This window comes from Lissotriton helveticus, chromosome 5_1 (assembly GCF_964261635.1).
Source record: "Lissotriton helveticus chromosome 5_1, aLisHel1.1, whole genome shotgun sequence".
Lineage (NCBI taxonomy): Eukaryota > Metazoa > Chordata > Amphibia > Caudata > Salamandridae > Lissotriton > Lissotriton helveticus.
Window position 1 is genome coordinate 1,065,579,098 of NC_136065.1, and position 13,286 is coordinate 1,065,592,383.

Below are 13,286 nucleotides of genomic sequence, written 5' to 3' on the forward strand. Positions count from 1 at the left end.
CTGGCCATGAGGTTTCGACAACCAGTCGATTGAAAGCCGTCATATATGTTATGAGATCCTTCCTACCTTGACGTAAATCCAGTTGCTCTCTATCGGCACTGAGCGTGGTTGCCCTTCGATCAAATACCCTCTCGAATTCTTTCCATAAAGCGGCCCAATCGGAGAGTAACGGATCGTCATTCCTAACTAAAGAAACTGCCCAGTTGGCCGCGTCCCCCTCAGGTAAGATATTGCAAAAGCCACCCGAGACAGGTTGGAGGGGAAGGATGCTGGTCAACAAGAAAAATGAAGGGTAATTTGCGTCAAAAAGGTCTGGATTTTTTGGGGATCCCCGGCATATCTCTCGGGGCTGGCCAAGGGAATTGGAGGAGGTACCATCACCTGTATCTGGTGAGGAGAAGTGGAGGCATCGAAAGGATTTCTCGCCTGCCTATCCAACCTCTCCTTTAACGCTGCGGTTTATGCCCGGACGTAACTAGTTCCTGCTGCACTAAAATCAAAGCCTGTAAAACGTCGTCCAAGGATGCCATCACCAAGAATAACCCTGATCAGGAGGAGTAATTCGTGGGTACGTGATTCTGTCACGTCGGCTCCGGCCCCTCGGGATTAGGGCGATGCTTAATGGGGTCCACCTCCTGACTTCCCCACACTCTGACTAATAAATCAAACAGAGCATAAAGGTAATCAAGCGAGGGAAAGGTAAGGGTGGGGTCTGCTGATGAAAGGGATTACCTGAAACAACAAAAAACATAACATGAATACAGTACGATATTCCTGTCTACTCTCTGTATGGTCTCGCTAGAATCCAGTATATGCAAAAAATCCTAGGCAGTCCTAATATTAGACAACAAGTAAATGGACCCAAATGCAAAAGGAACAGATAAAAAAGTAATCATTTATAAAAAACAAACATGTTTTTAATGTACATAATAAAATTCATATAGAAAACTGAAATTAATCAGACTATATGACAGTTCAAATATAAAAACATATGCAATTAATACATATAATAGCACAAATACAGTACTGTATCTTCAACTTGGTTGTGGACACTTTTTAGTATTCAATAGTGTCTTTTTATTTTATCTTAAATGTTGTTATTTGTGCTATTATATGTATTAATTGCATATGTTTTTATATTTGAACTGTCATATAGTCTGATTAATTTCAGTTTTCTATATGAATTATACAATTGCGATGTTGAGGGACGCTGTATTCACCGTCTGCACCGTCGTCGATTTCTATGCACCAGGTCGTAGGCGTTCAGGACTGGGATGACACGAAAGATGGGGTTCATGGCGTGTATGTCGGGTACCGGGGTGCGGTTTGAGCCGGACTCTGCTTTTATGGCTGTTTTCGGGTCCCGTAGAAAAAGGGTCGTACGAAGTGTCGCAGAGATGAATCGTACTTGCTTGTCCGGAGACTGCTGCTTGTTCACGTACAGACGTAGCGTACTGCGGGACCCGGATACAAATCGCATGTATTGTTGTGTCATACGTGTTTGGTACGATTCATACGGGGATCTGCTTTGGGTTTGGATCGTACTTGCTCGTGTGTACGGGGAACTTGAAGGTGTATGATTCGTACAGGAAATACGCTCCGTACAGCTATTCGGAGCGCATTTTCCAGAATCGGAATTGGCCCCTTAATATTAAATGAGGGAAGTTTCTGGACACTAAACATATATAATTTACTGTTTCCACTCCAGTTAGTATTAAGTCAGGGAAGCTGCTGGACACTAAAGATATATAATTTACTGTCCCACTCCAGTTAGTATTAAGTCAAAGTAGGTGCTGGACACTAAACATATATAATTTACTATTCCCACTCCAGTAAATATATACTCAGGGAAGGATCTGTACATTAAAGATATATAATTTACTATTTCAAATCCAGTTAGTATTAAGTCAGGGAAGGACTGGACACTAAACCTATATCATTTACTATTCCCACTCCAGTTACTATTAAGTCAAACAAGGTGCTTGACACTAAAGATATATAATTTACTATTCCCACTCCAGTTAGTATTAAGTCAGGGAAGGTGCTGTACACTGAACATATATAATTTACTATTCCCAATCCAGTTAATATATACTCAGGGAAGGTGCTGGACGTTAAAAGATATATAATTTACTATTTCCACTCCAATTAGTATTAAGTCACAGAAGGTGCTGGACACAAAAGATATATAACTTACTATTCCCACTCCAATTAGAATTAAATCAGGGAAGGTGCTGGACACTAAAGATATATAATTTACTATTCCCACTCCAGTTAGTGTTAAGTCAAAGAAGGTGCTTGACACTAAAGATATATAATGTACTGTTCCCACTCCAGTTAGTATTATGTCAGGGAAGGTTATGGACACTAAACATATACAATTTACTATTCCCACTCCAGTTAAGATATACAGTTATACTCAGGGAAGGTGCTGGACATGAAAGATATACAATTTACTATTCCCACTCCAGTTAGTATTAAGTCAGGGAAGGTGCTGGACAGTAAACCTATATAATTTATGTTGGACCTGGCCCTTTTTTGGCAGGTTCACCCTGAAATTTTTTCCTTTTTCCTAGCCTGTTTTTGGAACCTGGTGTTGGTGATTTTAGGCCTTGGCGCACTTTTTCACTGTGGTACAGTGTAAAGTGCATGAGCTCTCTGTGTATGTGTGGTGAGTGACCTGCCCTCCCATAGGAATGAATGGGGAATATGTATGCCCATGGTAGTTCCTGATGTGTGGGGAGTGCAGGGCCGAGTTTGGTATGTACGAACTCGTGAGATTGAATGCTGCGCAATGGTATAAGCGGCATGATTGTGTCTAGTGTAGAAGTGCCACTTTTAGAAGTTGGCATATTTGTGTAATTTGTGTCTGGCGTGTGATTGGCTGAGGCTGGCTGGTGAGCCTGGCTCCAAGAGTGTGGGAGGGTCTGCCCCGCTGGTGATTGGAGTGTTTAGCATGCTGATGTGAGGGGAGGAGTGAGCCTGGGCCTGCTTGTGGATTGACCGTCTGGTTTGAGGGTCCTGAGTGAGGCTGGGTTTTCCCCACACAATGCTGGCTCCACCCCCTGGGGTGCGTCTGATGTCCCTAGCCTGGTCAGTGAAAGGAATTCCCTATAACCAGTTCTAGCTGGTTCTCACACTGCCTGCACCCTGCTAGACAAAGGATTTCTCTGTATAAAAAGGGGCTGTGTCCCCTTCCAAAATGTTCTTGTTTCTAACTTGAATCCTGCCAGGGGCATGGTGCTGCTTGCCTGGATGCCTGGAGGACTTCTGGGGGACCCCTCTGCCTTGCCTGGGCTGTTAGGGGGACTTTGCTTTGCCCTGGATACCTGATGGACCCTGTGCTGGGACCCCTCTGCTTTGCCTGGGGGGATTGGAGGACTTTTCTTCGCTGTATTTGCCCTTAGTGCTTGAGAGCACTTTATTTGGTCCCATAGCGCTTGAGAGAGCTTTCTGTTATAGGGCGAGCGTGTCGCCATCACGCATTTTGCGTGAGGTTTGGCAGGTGCCTACCCTGCGACTTTGCCCCTATATTTTATTATTTTGCGAGTGCCCACCTCGCTTCTCTATTTTATTTTAATCTCGAGGGTGCCCACCCCTCATTCTGCCCCCTTTGTTTCACCGCCGCGGCCCGAGCCGCTTGTGTTCATGGCCGCCGAAGAGAAGCTTCCCTGAGGCACCGCGCTGTGATGGGCGGGCCGCGGGAGGCGTGCCCGGGAAGGCCGCGCCGTGTTGGAGAGCCGCAGGAGGCTCGCCCTGGAAGGCCGCGCTGTGATTGGCCCGCGGTCGGGAGGCCCGGGAGAAGTGGAAAGGAACATGGCGGCCTGGTCGTCGGGGCTCCCGTGTGCTGGAGGGAGCCCCGGGAGAAGACGTGCAGCCGGTCGTCCTGCGAGGGGGCGGGAGGCACAATGCCGGTGCCTGCCCTCCGCGCTGCTCGCCTGAAACCCCGCAGCCCAGCCGCTGAGAGGAGCAGCCGCCGCACCGGGAGAGCCGGTAAGTGTAAAGGGCGGGAAGAGCACTGGGCTGGTTCAGCGTGCCGGCCCGGCGAGAGAGGCTCCGACGTCTTGAGAGCCTTCTGGTTTGGAGCCCCGAGGCTCCGGGGGCATGTTGGAGATTTTGAGTCCCCCAGAGAGGGACTCCAACGAGGGGCAGAACCGTGTTTAGAGCCCCGAGAGGCTCCTGTGGGTAGTTCCGTTTCCGCTCCACGAGGGAGAATATGGATTGTTTTGGTGCCGGTTTGGAGGCACTGAGTCAGGGCGGCCCCGGATGGCAGTGGCGAGTCTCTGAGGCTCGTGGGGGCATATGGCTATGTTTAGCCCACGAAGGGCTCAAGAGGTAATTTCAGAGCCTCGAGGGCTCCATGAGGAGCTGTGCCAGTGCGAAGCCCAAGATGTTGGTGGGAGATAGGGCGGTCCCGGATGGCAGTGGGCCGCCCCAGCGTTGCACAGAGTCCGTGGTCTTGTGGGACACGAGTGTTTCAGAGCCTGTGTGGCTCCAACGTTCTGCACAATGGGGCATGTGTGATGTCCAGAGCCTGCTTGGCTCCAACGTGCGCAGTTCAGAGCCTGTGTGGCTCCTACCTTTTGGCGTAGTTCTGTTCTAGGGTCAGTGAGGACCTTGTCGCAGTTTTTATTTCCCAGCTGCCCAGCAATTAGTGGGCAGCTGCACCGTTTAGGTCTTGTGATTGTTCTCAGGTGCCCAGCAAGTAGTGAGCACCTGCAACGTTTAGGTTTTGCGCCAGTGGCGCACCCCTGACTGGCGCTGCATTGGCAGCGTGCCCTGACATTCTGGGCACAGGGCTCTTTAGTTCCTTTATTAGATGGGGGCTGGTATGTGATTTTATTTAGGCGCAATGTGATTATCTATGTGATGGTAATTGCCTAATGTGATTTTTGCGCAATGTGATGTGGTGCTAGGAAATGTAATGCATTTAATATGATTACGCACCTTGATCTTACACCTCTGAATGTTTTTATGCTTCATGTGTTTTTGCGCAATTGAGATATGTTCTGGCACCTCTGAATGTTTTTATGCATCATGTGTCTTCCTTGTCCTTACACCTCTGAATGTTCTATGCATCATGTGTTTTCTTTCCTTACACCTCTGAATGTTCTATGCATCATGTGTTCTCTTTCCTTGCACCTCTGAATGTGTTTTTATGAATCATGTGTTTTTCCTGTGTTGCACCTCTGAATGTTTTTATGCAACATGTGTAATGTGTTCTTGCTTATACCCCTAAGTGTATTTTATTCTTAGGTGGTTGTGTTTTGCCTATTATAGTTATACTAGAGAGGTTATGTGTCCATGCGTGATCTAGGCCTATGGTTATTAGTATTGCGTAGTGTGTACCTACCTGTACCAGTAGTTACTGGTTGTGTGCTATACTTGCTAATTTGTGCTACTGGGATTTTATATCCTTTTATTCTAATTTCTGACAGTATTTCTATTTCTAAAAGTATTGATCCTGACAGTGGCCCATGTGGCCCTGTCTTGTGAATAATCCCTTGTGAATATTGCCCGTGCCAGTTGGCACAATGTACATGTGTGATTTCTATCTGATGTGATTTTGACAATACAGAAGTTATTTTTACATAACCTCGTGTGGAGTTCCTTTTGTGGTGTCCCTAGGATGTTGTTGCTGTGTGTGCTTGCGCAAATGCTTTACACATTGCCTCCCAGTTTAGCCTTACTGCTCGTGCCAAGCTACCAAGGGGGTGAGCTGGGGTTATCTTGGCGTGTGACTCCCTTGCCCTGACTAGAATGGTGGTTTCTGCCAGGCTTTGGCGTCAGCCTTAGCCTACCAGAAATAGCCAGTTCTAACATTGTTGGTCAGCGGTGCGGATTAGGACTTGTGTTTGCGCAGTACCACAGCGACAGCTGGCTACATTACAAAACTCTGCATTTTTTAAGATAGTCACATGTTTGGGATTATTGTTTGTGATTTTGTTTTTCCTCAAGAGTGTCATTTTCAGATGGTGTATCTGCGCTTTATGTTTAGTGGCAGATGAGAGAAAATGACAGGGCGGGACGCCGGTAGAGGGGGAGGTTCCCATAGATCAGGAATCCCTTGCTGGGTCCAGTGCCCAATCCCTGTTCCTGTCCCTGTGTGGGTAGATGGAAGAGAGGGAGTGTGGAGGAGAAATGGCTTGCTCGGGAGGGTGGTTATCCCCTGAGTGTAGTGTGTGTGTGTGTCTGGATTCCCCAGTATGGTAGGATCCAGTGGTGGCAGCTAAAAGGTGTCCAGTGAGTGAAATCCCATTCGCAGTTCCCAGAGTATGGTGCCTGGTGCTCAGTAAGAGGGGTACAGGTTGAGAGTCAGAGGCAGTGAGGAACTGTCTCACCAGTCTGGAGGGGGAGTATGTGGATGAGTGATGTGTTGAACTGGAGGAGTTGGTGTGAGTTTTTTTAAAGGAACTTGCACGGGAATTGTACCTCTGGTGGTGTGCAGGAGGTCCTGCAGAGGCACTGGACAAGAAGGTGGATTTCTGGCAGTGTGCTAGATGTCTTGCAGAGGCATTAGGGAGTGATTCTAAAAGTAGTGGCTTGTGTATCTGATGATCCTGTGTAGGTGAAGAGGTTCATGTGTAGCCCAGCTAGGTCCCATTAGGATGGTAGGGGCGTAGGGGCTCACGTCCTGTCTCAGTGGAGGCGGAGTGAGTGTGGGACGGTGTGTCCCACGTTGGCCCGAAACCCTGTGTCAGGGCCTGGAGGGTTCCAAAAGGGAGCGCCAGGTCAGGGGCCTAGGCTGTACTTACAGGTCATTTGAGGAGGATCTTCCTGTGTCTAGAGGACGGGGAGTGTGTGTAACCAGAACTCTGGCGGTCCTGGTGTTGGGTAGTACCGCTCCTAAATGGAGGGTGCAGAACTCTGGAAGGGGGTGCAGAGGGACGGTGTACTTCTGACCCCGGTGCAACCTGAGGGTTTAGATCCTAGGTTGGGAGATTAGGAAGCTTCCAGGTCAAGAGGAATCTCTACCAAAGTAGATCAGCTAAAGAGACTGAGGGGGCTGCCCTTGCTGTGTGATCTGGGGCCCACCCGCAGTTTGTTGTTTCCACTAGAGTAGAGGAAAGGGGACTTTGCTGTGTGCTGTGTACCCCCACCTGCTTGAAGAGGGACTGTGCTGTGTGCTTTGTACCTCAGAAGTAAAATAGTTTCCAGGTGGTAGACCAGTGATGGAGTGAGGTCCTGATCTGGTAGGAGAGTTGTGTTCTGGTGGGTGCTTCCCTGTGAGGGTGCGGAAACCCCAGAAGTAGAGGTAGGGTGGGGCATTCTTGCCCGTGACCTCTGGTCAGCCTGAGGGTGTGGTCCCTAGGTTGAAGGATCAGTGGTAGTTGTAGCTACACTGAGAGGGAGAGTGGAGAATGGCTATTGTGTGCCAGGGGTTACTGCCCCCCACTCTGTGGATTGGTCAGGACCTGTGACATTTGGATGGCCTAGAGCCTGGTCCTGGTCCTGGCCATGGATGACTAGAGAGTACCAGTGGGGTATTCTAGTTGTACCAGAGAGCTTTTGTTGAGAGAAATCTATGTGGGTTCAGAGTGGCGAAAAACCGGAGGGTGTCCCTGCCGTGCGGGCCCGTGTCCGTGTTTTGTCACCCAAAGCAGGGAAGCCCATCAGTGAGTGATTGGTCTACCCTGCGTTTTGGCTGGAAGGGGGTTGTGTTGGACCTGGCCCTTTTTGGCAGGTTCACCCCGAAACTTTTTGCTTTTTCCTAGCCTGTTTTTGGAACCTGGTGTTGGTGATTTTAGGCCTTGGCGCACTTTTTCACTGTGGTACAGTGTAAAGTGCGTGAGCTCTCTGTGTATGTGTGGTGAGTGACCTGCCCTCCCATAGGAATCAATGGGGAATATGTATGCCCATGGTAGTTCCTGATGTGTGGGGAGTGCAGGGTCGAGTTTGGTATGTACGAACTCGTGAGATTGAATGCTGCGCAATGGTATATGCGGCATGATTGTGTCTAGTGTAGAAGTGCCACTTTTAGAAGTTGGCATATTTGTGTAATTTGTGTCTGGCGTGTGACTGGCTGAGGCTGGCTGGTGAGCCTGGCTACAAGAGTCTGGTAGGATCTGCCCGCTGGTGATTGGAGTGTTTAGCATGCTGATGTGTTTTTGCGCTATTGAGATATGTTCTGGCACCTCTGAATGTTTTTATGCATCATGTGTCTTCCTTGTCCTTACACCTCTGAATGTTCTATGCATCATGTGTTTTCTTTCCTTACACCTCTGAATGTTCTATGCAGCATGTGTTCTCTTTCCTTGCACCTCTGAATGTGTTTTTATGCATCATGTGTTTTTCCTGTGTTGCACCTCTGAATGTTTTTATGCATCATGTGTAATGTGTTCTTGCTTATACCCCTAAGTGTATTTTATTCTTAGGTGGTTGTGTTTTGCCTATTATAGTTATACTAGAGAGGTTATGTGTCCATGCGTGATCTAGGCCTATGGTTATTAGTATTGCGTAGTGTGTACCTACCTGTATCAGTAGTTACTGGTTGTGTGCTATACTTGCTAATTTGTGCTACAGGGATTTTATATCCTTTTATTCTAATTTCTGACAGTATTTCTATTTCTAAAAGTATTGATCCTGACAGTGGCCCATGTGGCCCTGTCTTGTGAATAATCCCTTGTGAATATTGCCTGTGACAGTTGGCACAATGTACATGTGTGATTTCTATCTGATGTGATTTTGACAATACAGAAGTTATTTTTACATAACCTTGTGTGGAGTTCCTTTTGTGGTGTGCCTAGGATGTTGTTGCTGTTGTGTGCTTGCGCGAATGCTTTACACATTGCCTCCCAGTTTAGCCTTACTGCTCGTGCCAAGCTACCAAGGGGGGTGAGCAGGCGTTATCTTGGCGTGTGACTCCCTTGCCCTGACTAGAATGGTGGTTTCTGCCAGGCGTTGGCGTCAGCCTTAGCCTACCAGAAATAGCCAGTTCTAACAATTTACTATTCCAACTCTAGTTAGTATTAAGTCTAAGAAGGTGCTTAACACTAAAGATAAATATTTTACTATTCCCACTCGAGTTAGTGTTAAGTCAGGAAAGGTGCTGGACACTAAACATATACAATTTACTCTTATCACTCCAATTGATATATACTCAGGGAAAGTGCTGGACATTAAAGATATATAATTTACTATTCCCACTCCCGTTAGTATTAAGTCAGGGAAGGTGCTGGACACTAAGGGGTCCATTAGGATGTAGGACGGATCGCCACCGCCCGCATGGCGGTAGTGATCCGCCCTACATCCTACCCCACCCGCCACCCGTTTACCCCCACCATATTAGTATGGCGGGGGGGACCCCAGCGGACGGAAAGACCACCCGGCGGTTTTCCGCCGGTCAACCAGTCGACCGGGCAAACAAGGGCTATAGTTGGTGGTGGTGTCTGCTTAGCATGGGAGCGGGAAGCAGCCTTTCCGTGGCGGCAATGCTGCCACGGAAAGGCATGCGGATTTTGCTTATGGGGACCCGTTGCGGGCCCCCAAAGTATTGGGGGATGGGGGTGCACATGGGGGGTACCTATGGTATCCTCCTGCATTGTCATGGACATGGTGGCAGGCACCTCGCAGTGCGCACCGCTCGCCACAATGCTGGGAATGGAGGATACCTCCGCCACGGTGGGGGTGGCATACTACTCGCCAGTGAGGGACCGCCGCACAACTGGCAGCTGGTCCCAGCACCGCAAGGGTGGCAGGCAGACGAAAGTCCGCCCGCCATCCTAATGGGCCCCTAAATATAAATAATTTACTATTCCCACTCCAGTTAGTATTAAGTCAGGGAAGGTGCTGGACACTAAACATATAACATTTACTATTCCCACTCCATTTAATATATACTCAGGTAAGGTGCTGGACATTAAAGATATATAATTTACTATTCCCACTCTAGGTAGTATTAAGTCAGGGAAAGTGCTGGACAGTAAACCTATATAATTTACTATTCCCACTCCAGTTAGTATTAGGTCGAAGAAGGTGCTTGACACTAAAGATAAATAATTTACTATTCCCGCTCCAGTTAGTATTAAGTTAGGTAAGGTGCTGGACCCTAAACATGAACAATTTACTCTTACCACTCCAATTGATATACTTAGGGAAGGAGCTGGACATTAAAGATATATAATTTACTATTCCAACTCCAGTTAGTATTAAGTCAGGTGAGGTGCTGGACACTAAACTGATATAATTTACTATTCCCACTCCAGTTAGTATTCAGTCAAAGAAGGTGCTTGACACTAAAGATATATAATTTACTATTCCCACTCCAGTTAGTATTAAGTCAAGGAAGATGCTGGACACTAAACATATATAACTAACTATGCCCACTGCAGTTAATATTAAATAAAAAAATATGTTGATTAATAAAAGTATATAATTTACTATTACCACTCCAGTTACTATTAAATAATGGAAGGTGCTGGACACTACTCATTAAAAAATTTAAATATAGCATATCTCTATATATAAAAACGAATGTATGTCTGTCTGTCTGTCTGTTTGTCCTTTATGCATTACTACACCATTCATCCGATTTTTTTTAAATATCGGCCCTGGCCCACGGCCCTCATAATCTTTCGAATGCTGATGTACAAAAAATTGTGTATCCACAAGCACTCGAATAAATAAATAGAATTAAAACAGCATTCATCCGATCGCCAGGAAACTTTGAGAAGTTGTTGAGTACATTCCCGCAAAGGTTTCTGGCATAACATTTTTATAAATATCGGATCCCCAGGGCCCCCATAATCTTTCGAATACTGGTGTACGCACAAGACGGAAATACAAAGAAATTGTGTATCCACAAGCACTCAAATAAATAAATAGAATTAAAACACCATTCATCCGATCGCCAGGAAACTTTGGGAAGTTGTTGAGTACACTCCCGCAAAGGTTTCTGGAATACATTTTTTTTAAATATCCGCCCCCCAGGGCCCTCACAATCTTTCGAATACTGATGTACGCACCAGACGGAAAAACAAAAAATCGTGTATCCACAAGCACTCGAATAAATAAATGGAATTAAAACGACACTTTGAAATGTTTTCCATATTAAAATGAATAAGTTTCAATAAAAATGACACAATGTAAATTGAATGTTATCATAACGAGTTTCATTGAATTTCCTTTCTTCGGAGATCGCAGCAACGCGCGACGGGTAAGCTAGTTATACATAATTAATAATTGATAAAACCATTACTGTCAAATTTTATTTATTTTAATTTTGTTAAAAATTTCTTGAAATAAAATATTACCAATAATATATAATAAATAAATATTATAAAACAAAGCAACTTCGTTTTTTGTTTTTCATTATGCAAATTAGACACAATTAAATATTTTAATCGAATAATAAACTAAAAAATATTTCCTAAATATAGTTAATAAATAGTTACATTAATTATTTTCACCAATATCTTTACCATTCATATTACTTCAAAATAAAAAAAATATGTAATATTTTATAATCAAAATTCCATAAATTCATAAACTTTACACACATTAATTATTCAAATTTAAATTAATTAATTATTTGTACATTTTCTGTAATTTTTTAAAAATATATATACATTTAATAAAATATTACAATATATTTTGATACACTCCCCAGCCCTCTTCCCTATAAACACAATTTTGCACTCATAAATTAAATATTTCAAATTACGTTTTAAATATCAATTGAATTTTAAAATTTCTTTTACAAATTTAAAATTCTCCCCACCCTTATCCCCTAAAAACCAAACATCCCAATAGTAAAAAAAAAGTTATTTTAATTCATTATTTTTGACATTTCCAAATGTTACTTATAATTTTTTTTAAAACACTCCCCACCCTCATCCCCTACAAACCCAACATCCCGTTCCTAAAACAACATTTCATAATTGAAATTATCAAATATTTAAAATTCAAAAAATGCATTTTTTAATATTTTAAATCACTCCCCACCCCTATCCCCTAAACATCCGCTCCTAAAATTTCTATTACAGATTTTTTTTTTTACAATATTCAACAACTATATTACATTAAAAAAAACAATATTGTATTATAAAATAATACTATAACGATATTTTAAACATTCTATATTTGTTTCCCCACATTTTACACAACACTAAAAAACTGTATTTTTTTATTACAATATTTTTGAATCGATATTTTATACTTCGATATTTAAAAAAAAGAATAAAATAATGATATATCTAACATCGATATATATAACATTGATATTTTAGTATTGGCGATAGACTAAACTCAATATTATAGTATATGGATATTAACATTTTTATATTATGACTAGTTACCTACTGGGGGCATGTGTACAAGCAGCCAGCACTACAACTCCCACCAGGCCCCCTTGTCCCACAGCTGAGCAGGATGGAGCACTCACTCCAACCATGTGGCAGCCATTCTATTTCTCACCTTCATCTAACAGGTAGGTAGCCATCTTAACAGGGAGGGGTGTTTGTGGGTGGGAAGCCAGCACTATAACTCCCACCAGACACCCTTGTCCCATAGCTCAGCAAGATGGAGCACTCCCCACACCCACAACCATGTGGCAGTCATTGAATTGCGCTCCTCAAACTTACAGGCAGGTAGCCATCTTAACAAGGAGGGGTGTTTGTGGGTGAGAAGCCAGCACTACAACTTCCACCATGCCATCTTGTCCCACAACAGAGCAGAATGGAGCACTCACCCCAACCATGTGGCAGCCATTATATTGCTCACCTTCATCTAACAGGTAGGTAGCCATCTTAACAGGGAGGGGGGTTTGAGGGTGGGAAGCCAGCACTACAACTCACACCAGGCCCCCTTGTCCCATAGCTGAGCAAGATGGAGCACTCCCCACACCCACAACCACATGGCAACCATTTCTTTGCTCTCCTCAAACATACAGGTAGGTAGCCTTCTCAAGAACTCTTGCCTCACCCCTTAGCTTGATGGAACTCTCCCCCCACCCGAGAGCCATGTGTAAACTATTCCCTTGCTCTGCTCCACATCACAGGGAGGTAGCCTTCTCAACAGGGAGGGGTGTTTCGGGGTGGGAAGCCAGCACTACAACTCCCACCAGGCCCCCTTGTCCCAGCCCTGTGCAGGATAGAATACTCCCCCATCCAAGAGCCATGTGTAACCTTTTCCTTTCCTCTGCTCTACTTCACATGTAGGTAGCCATCTTAACAGGGAGGGGTGTTTGTGGGTGGGAGGTCAGCACAACAACTTCCACCAGGCCCCCTTGTCCCACCCCTGAGCAGAATAGAACACTCCCCCATCCAAGAGCCATGTGTAACCTATTC